The following is a 7,315-nucleotide window of genomic DNA, read 5'->3' on the forward strand; positions in this document are numbered from 1 at the left end:
GATTTGTTTCGGTTCAATAAAAAGCAAAGTTGGTGATCATGGTGTGCCTGTCATCCTGCAATATAGGCCGTCCGATATATCTAACGGATAGGAAGGAAACTATGACAATTTACCCGCACTCCTCTCCACATTTGCAGATAAGGCTTTCCCTCGTTCATCCTTTTCTCCCACAAGATCTTGATCTTCCGTGCAACGCACGGGTTGCTTGCTAGTACTCCTACAATATGTATATTATTGTGAAAGTTCATATACACCGGCCGAGATTAATGCAAACACGGCAGATTTTCATTACATTTCGAACTTTTATAGGACAGAAAAATAAAAGAAACCCGACCCTAAACCTATTCTACAGCGGCGACCGACGTCCTCCATCTGCGATCTCTATGTACGGGGGTGGGGTTCATGACCCGTGAAGTGAAGGTGCGGTCTTCGGCGAGGAAGAGGCGAACACGGGATATGGACCGGCTAGTTGGCACACCATGCCCTGCCGCCTCCCATGCCCTACTCATCCTCGGAGGAGTCCCCGACCTCGGCGGTGCCGGACATTTGACGGCGGCAAGGAGGACGCGTGGCTGACGGTGCTCCCGTCGTCGGCCGCCAGCGGGGCCACGGCTTGTGCGGTCGCGCCCGCGTCCGGCTACGCCGCTATTGTGTCGCGAGAGGCGACTTGAGCGAGGGCGGCGACCTCGAGCTTCGTCCCCGAAGACAAGCTCTCCCGCAGAGCGTTCGCACTTGCGGTCATGGCGGATGTGGTGCCAGGTAGGAGGACGATGCGCTATGGTGTGGAGGTTAGCTGGGCGTTGCCGCTTTAAGTAGCGCATTCCGGTGAGGCCAAGCGTCCGGGTGCGTCATTAAGTCACCGGAGTTGGTTCCTCGGGCACCGAGCCTCTTAACGACGACATACGAACGGACGGCATGAATGTAGGAAGCTGGCGCCGGCTGGGAACGAACCGCGCGACGGCGCGAGGGACGAGGGTTTTGGTGTGCCAGGGTAGTCAGCTGCGGTCGTGGCAACGTTGGAGATGCCCTTTGCTCACATGCGATCCTCGCATGTCATTGAAAAAGCAAGACGACCCGGCATGGTCTCAGGTCCAGAGGATGCAGTTGGCCAAGCTACACCACTCCGCGAACGCGTCGCGGCGCCCCGTGCATCCTCGACGAGCCGGGTGTTGGGGTGTGTTTGGATTGTGGCCAAAGTGCACCTAACCAAAATTTTGGTCATGACCCGAGATTGGTCTTTGTTTGGATGGTTGCCATTTTTTGGCATGCCAATGAACTCTAGCCAACTCTAGTTCATTTTTCTTGCCAATGTCGGCCAAATCATGGGCAACCAATACCTCAACCAAAATTTTGGTCATGACCCAAAGATTTGTCTTTGTTTGGATGGTTGCCATTTCTTTGGCATGCCAATGAACTCTAGCCAACTCTAGTTCATTTTTCTTACCAATGTTGGCCAAATCATGGGCAACCAATACCTCAACCAAAATTTTGGCTACCCAATGCTTTGATGGGGCAACCTTGGGCACAAACCAAACATACCGTTGGTCGTGCCACAGCACTAACGCCATGTGACGCCCCCGATTTGACCGTACACTAATCATGCACGCAAACGTGTATGATCAAGATCAGGGACTCACGGGAAGATATCACAACACAACTCTAAAACATAAATAAGTCATACAAGCATCATAATACAAGCCAGGGGTCTCGAGGGCTCGAATACAAGTGCTCGATCATAGACGAGTCAGCGGAAGCAACAATATCTGAGTACAGACATAAATTAAACAAGTTTGCCTTAAGAAGGCTAGCACAAACGGGGATACAGATCGAAAGAGGCGCAGGCCTCCTGCCTGGGATCCTCCTAACTACTCCTGGTCGTCGTCAGCGGGCTGCATGTAGTATTAGGCACCTCCGGTGTAGTACGAGTCATTGTCGATGGTGGCCTCTGGCTCCTGGGCTCCATCATCTGGTTGCGACAACTAGGTAGAAAGGAAAGGGGAAAAAGTGGGAGAAAAGCAACCGTGAGTACTCATCCAAAGTACTTGCAAGCAAGGAGCTACACTACATATGCATGGGTATATGTGTAAAGGGCCATATCGATGGACTGAACTGCAGAATGCCAGAATAAGAGGGGGATATCTAATCCTGTCGAAGACTACGCTTCTGGCCACCTCCATCTTGCAGCATGTAGAAGAGAGTAGATGGTAAGTTCACCAAGTAGCATCGCATAGCATAATCCTACCCGGCGATCCCCTCCTCGTCGCCCTGTTAGAGAGCAATCACCGGGTTATATCTGGCACTTGGAAGGGTTGTTTTTATTAAGTATCCAGTTCTAGTTGTCATAAGGTCAAGGTACAACTCTGGGTCGTCCTTTTACCGAGGGACACGGCTATCGAATAGATAAACTTCCCTGTAGGGGTGCGGCACATAACCCAACACGCTCGATCCCATTTGGCCGGACACACTTCTCTGGGTCATGCCCGGCCTGGGAAGATCAACACGTCGCAGCCCCACCTAGGCACAACAGAGAGGTCAGCACGCCGGTCTAAATCCTATGGCGCAGGGGTCTGGGCCCATCGCCCATTGCACATACCCGGGCGTCACCCTAGTAATCTATTCTGGTAACAGACACAATACTTATTCTCGTTGCTCTGGAACCCTTTCACCTTCTCATTAGGCATCGAACGATTGCCTATCCATTTGAAACTTCTCATGGTACCTTCTTACTTTGCTCTCGATATCTTCTTAAGTTAAAATTCGAGAGATACTTATGCTTCTTCCCCTGAGTTAACCGTCTGATGCTCGATCTTGTTAGAATCCGTCCTTCTAGAGTTTTCCCTTCTTACCCTTTCGTAAGTACGATGAAGAACCTGAAGAAAGGATGCCTACTTCATCATGATGACCTAAAGAAGAGAAATGAAGACATCAACGTAATGGATCGACCGCTTCAAAAAGAACAACCAAGATCGAGAAGACTCGTTAGAATTTCATAACCAATTTCTTCCTTTTAACTCTACCTCTTAAATCTCGGGACGAGATTTCTTGTAGTGGAGGAGAATTGTAACGCCCGGATAATTAAGCTACAGTAATCTTTGCTAATGATGCCATGTCATCTCTTTTACTGTTGCTAGGTCCCACGTTGATTCTAACCAATTCAAAATTCAAGTTTAAAATAAAGTCAAACAATAAAAGTTTTCAAATGTCAAATCTAAGATGTGCAACTGTGGTAAATAATTCATAACTATTGTTGATGAAGAAACCAAATTTTTATAAAATGTTTATGTTCTCAAAATTAATGAAAATAGTAGCTAAAACAATTAGTTAAATGCCTGTTCTTATTTTATAAATTAGCAAACTATTTTATTTAGGACTAGAACTTTTTGTGGCAGAGGTATAAATAGTACAATAATTTAGAAACTACTTTTGTATTTTAACTAACTAAAGTATTGTGGAAATTAAATAAACATGTAAAAAGAAAATAAAAGAAAAGAAAACAGAGATAAAACAAAGCCCCCTCCCTTGGGCCACCCGGCCCATCTATCTAGCAGGCCTGCACAGCCCAGCCCAACACCCCCTGTTTTCCCCTTCCTCCCGCTACAGAAGCAGACGATGCCGTGGTGGCCATCCACGGCGCCATGGCCGCGGTGGCGACCATCGGCGCCCCATCCCGCCTATTTAGCCGACCCTGGCGCCCCCTTCTCCCCTGGAACCCTAACCCCTATCCCCTCGCGCCCCCCTCTCCCTCTGGCCTCTCCCCCAACGTCGCCCGACGCTGTCGTCGCTGTTCTTCTCGCACCGCCACGGCGACCGCGACCCCGAGCTTCACCAACGCCTCCACGAGCTCCGGCGTTCTCCGCTCCTTCGTCTCCGACCATCAGCAGGAGCTGGGAGGCTCCGCTGAGGGCATTCTGCTCCGCCCCCTTTCGCCTCTGTCGCCGACGATCCTCGTCGTCTCCGACGAACCCGGCAGCTACTAATCCGTCGAGGGCTTTTCTTGGCCGCTCGGTGAGCTCCTCTCTCCCTCCATTCCTCCTTCCCGCAGCCGCGTTCGTCCCTAGCTAGTTCGCCACCGTTGCCGTGCCTCTGCTTCCGCCGGCGTGCTCGTAGTCGTGTCGTTGCTTCCCGTCGAGCTAAGATGAGCTCAGGATCATGCTCAGCACGTCCGTGCGGGCCCGTTGCCCCCCTCCTCCGACCGGATGCGCCTCCACGTAGCTCGTCGCCGGCGTCGTTCCAGCGACATTTGGGTCTTTTGATCGCGCCCATCTTGCTCGCGCGTGCACGTAGGCCTCGCCCCGCTCTCTGGATTGCCCGATCTCGCGCCGTACCACCGTTGCCGTTGCTCGCCCGAAGCACCTCGCCGCCGGCGAGCTCGAAGCGCTCGCCTCCATCCGTTCCAGCCACTCCGGCCACCACCGTTGGACGCGCGGCGCCGAGCCGCGTCAAATGCGCCCAGCCACAACCCCGCAGACCCCCTGTGCGCGAAACCCGCGCCCCTCCCGAGCCGCACCGCCGCGCCCCTCCCGAGCCGCGCCGCCGCGTTTGGCTCGTTGGAGTCAACTCTGGCGCGTCTCCGGCCGGTGTCCATCGTGGCGCCGCATGGCCTCCCCTGTGAGGCTGACTTGTGGGCCCATGCGGCCCTGTTGACTATGTTGACCTAGTCAACTCGCTGACTGGGCAGCCCAGAGCCACTGACAGCCAGGCCCCATTCCTTTAATCAACGTTTTAATAATTAAAACTTATTTAGTTAAATTAATTAGACACTGACAGGTGAGGCCTACTAGCTAATTAACTTAGTTTAGTTAAATTAACCACTATTAATTAGTCCAGTCACTGACCAGTGGGACCCACTGGACCCATAGGTTAGTTTTGACCTGGTCAGCGTGTCTGTTGACCGCTGACATCGTCCCCACGCAATGCTGACGTCATATTTCCTTTTCTGTTAATTCTGTTAATTTAAATAATTTCAGAGAATGTTTAAACCTTTAGAAATTCATAGAAAATAAACCGTAACTCCGATGAAAATGTTTTCTACATGAAAGTTGCTCAGAAAAATCCAAAAAATCCGAATACGCGGTCCGTTCATCTGTCACATGCCCCTAGCATGCTGAACATGGAACATTCCCCCTCCGGTCATCTGTTTGATACAGGTCTGGAACCGGTAATACATTCCCAGTTGAATTCCCCCTTCACCTTTATTGTGTAGCCATGCGTTAGGTCACACCCGGCACATCATATTGCCATGTTATGCTTTGTGATGCTATGCTTGCTTTATATTTATTGTTTCTTCCCCCTTTTCTCTCCGGTAGACCCCGAGACCGATGCCGCCCCTGTGATCGACTACGTCGAAGACGACCCCTCCTTGTCAGAGCAACCAGGCAAGCCCCCCCCCCCTTGATCACCAGATATCGCCTATTCTTCTGTATACTGCTTGCATTAGAGTAGTGTAGCATGTTACTGCTTTCGGTTAATCCTATTCTAATGCATAGCCTGTCATTGTTACTACAGTTTTTACCCTTACCTGCTATCCTACTGCTTATTGTAGGATGCTAGTGTTCCATCAGTGGCCCTACACTCTTGTCTGTCTGCCATGCTATACTACTGGGCTGTGATCACTTCGGGAGGTGATCACGGGTATATACTATATACTTTACATAGATGACACATGTGGTGACTAAAGTCAGGTCAACTCGTTGAGTACCCGCAAGTGATTCTGATGAGGGGGCTGAAAGGACAGGTGGCTCCATCCCGGTAGAGGTGGGCCTGGGTTCCTGACGGCCCCCGACTGTTACTTTGTGGCGGTGCGACAGGGCAGGTTGAGACCACCTAGGAGAGAGGTGGGCCTGGCCCTGGTCGGCGTTCGCGGATACTTAACACGCTTAACGAGATCTTCGTATTTTATCTGAGTCTGGCCATTTGGTCTATACACACTAACCAACTACGCGGGAACAGTTATGGGCACTCGAAGTCGTGGTATCAGCCGAAGCCTTCGTGAAGTCAGCGACTGAGTGGCGCGCACAGGATTGGACTGGAACGCCTGCTAGGCTGGGTCTGCTTCCGGCCGCGTTCGCAACGTGCATGTGTGCAATGGGCGATGGGCCCAGACCCCTGCGCCATAGGATTTAGACCGGCGTGCTGACCTCTCTGTTGTGCCTAGGTGGGGCTGCGACGTGTTGATATTCCGAGGCCGGGCATGACCCAGAAAAGTGTGTCCGGCCAAATGGGATCGAGCGTGTTAGGTTATGTGGTGCACCCCTGCAGGGAAGTTTATCTATTCGAATAGCCGTGTCCCTCGGTAAAAGGACGACCCGGAGTTGTACCTTGACCTTATGACAACTAGAACTGGATACTTAATAAAAAACACCCTTCCAAGTGCCAGATATAACTCGGTGATCGCTCTCTAACAGGGCGACGAGGAGGGGATCGCCGGGTAGGATTATGCTATGCGATGCTACTTGGTGAACTTACCATCTACTCTCTTCTACATGCTGCAAGAAGGAGGTGGCCAGAAGCGTAGTCTTCGACAGGATTAGATATCCCCCTCTTATTCTGGCATTCTGCAGTTCAGTCCATCGATATGGCCCTTTACACATATACCCATGCATATGTAGTGTAGCTCCTTGCTTGCAAGTACTTTGGATGAGTACTCACGGTTGCTTTTCTCCCACTTTTTCCCCTTTCCTTTCTACCTGGTTGTCGCAACCAGATGATGGAGCCCAGGAGCCAGAGGCCACCATCGACGACGACTCGTACTACACCGGAGGTGCCTACTACTACATGCAGCCCGCTGACGACGACCAGGAGTAGTTAGGAGGATCCCAGGCAAGAGAGGATCCCAGGCAGGAGGCCTGCGCCTCTTTCGATCTGTATCCCCGTTTGTGCTAGCCTTCTTAAGGCAAACTTGTTTAATTTATGTATGTACTCAGATATTGTTGCTTCCGCTGACTCGTCTATGATCGAGCACTTGTATTCGAGCCCTCGAGGCCCCTGGCTTGTATTATGATGCTTGTATGACTTATTTATGTTTTAGAGTTGTGTTGTGATATCTTCCCGTGAGTCCCTGATCTTGATCGTACACGTTTGCGTGCATGATTAGTGTACGGTCAAATCGGGGGCGTCACATGCCACCCTCGGCACACTGAAACCGACCGTGTCTAGCGACGATATGAGCGTGTCGCTCACCGCGGTCGCCATGTCCAGAGGCGGTGCTGGAGCTGCGCCCCGTTGTTGGCCCCAACGACCCACATGAACGGTTGTTGGTGGCGAGGAGGTCGTGGGCCAGCTCCTCCATTGGACTAGTCTGCACTATGTCGTCCCG

This window comes from Aegilops tauschii, chromosome 1, assembly GCF_002575655.3.
Source record: "Aegilops tauschii subsp. strangulata cultivar AL8/78 chromosome 1, Aet v6.0, whole genome shotgun sequence".
Taxonomy (NCBI): domain Eukaryota; kingdom Viridiplantae; phylum Streptophyta; class Magnoliopsida; order Poales; family Poaceae; genus Aegilops; species Aegilops tauschii.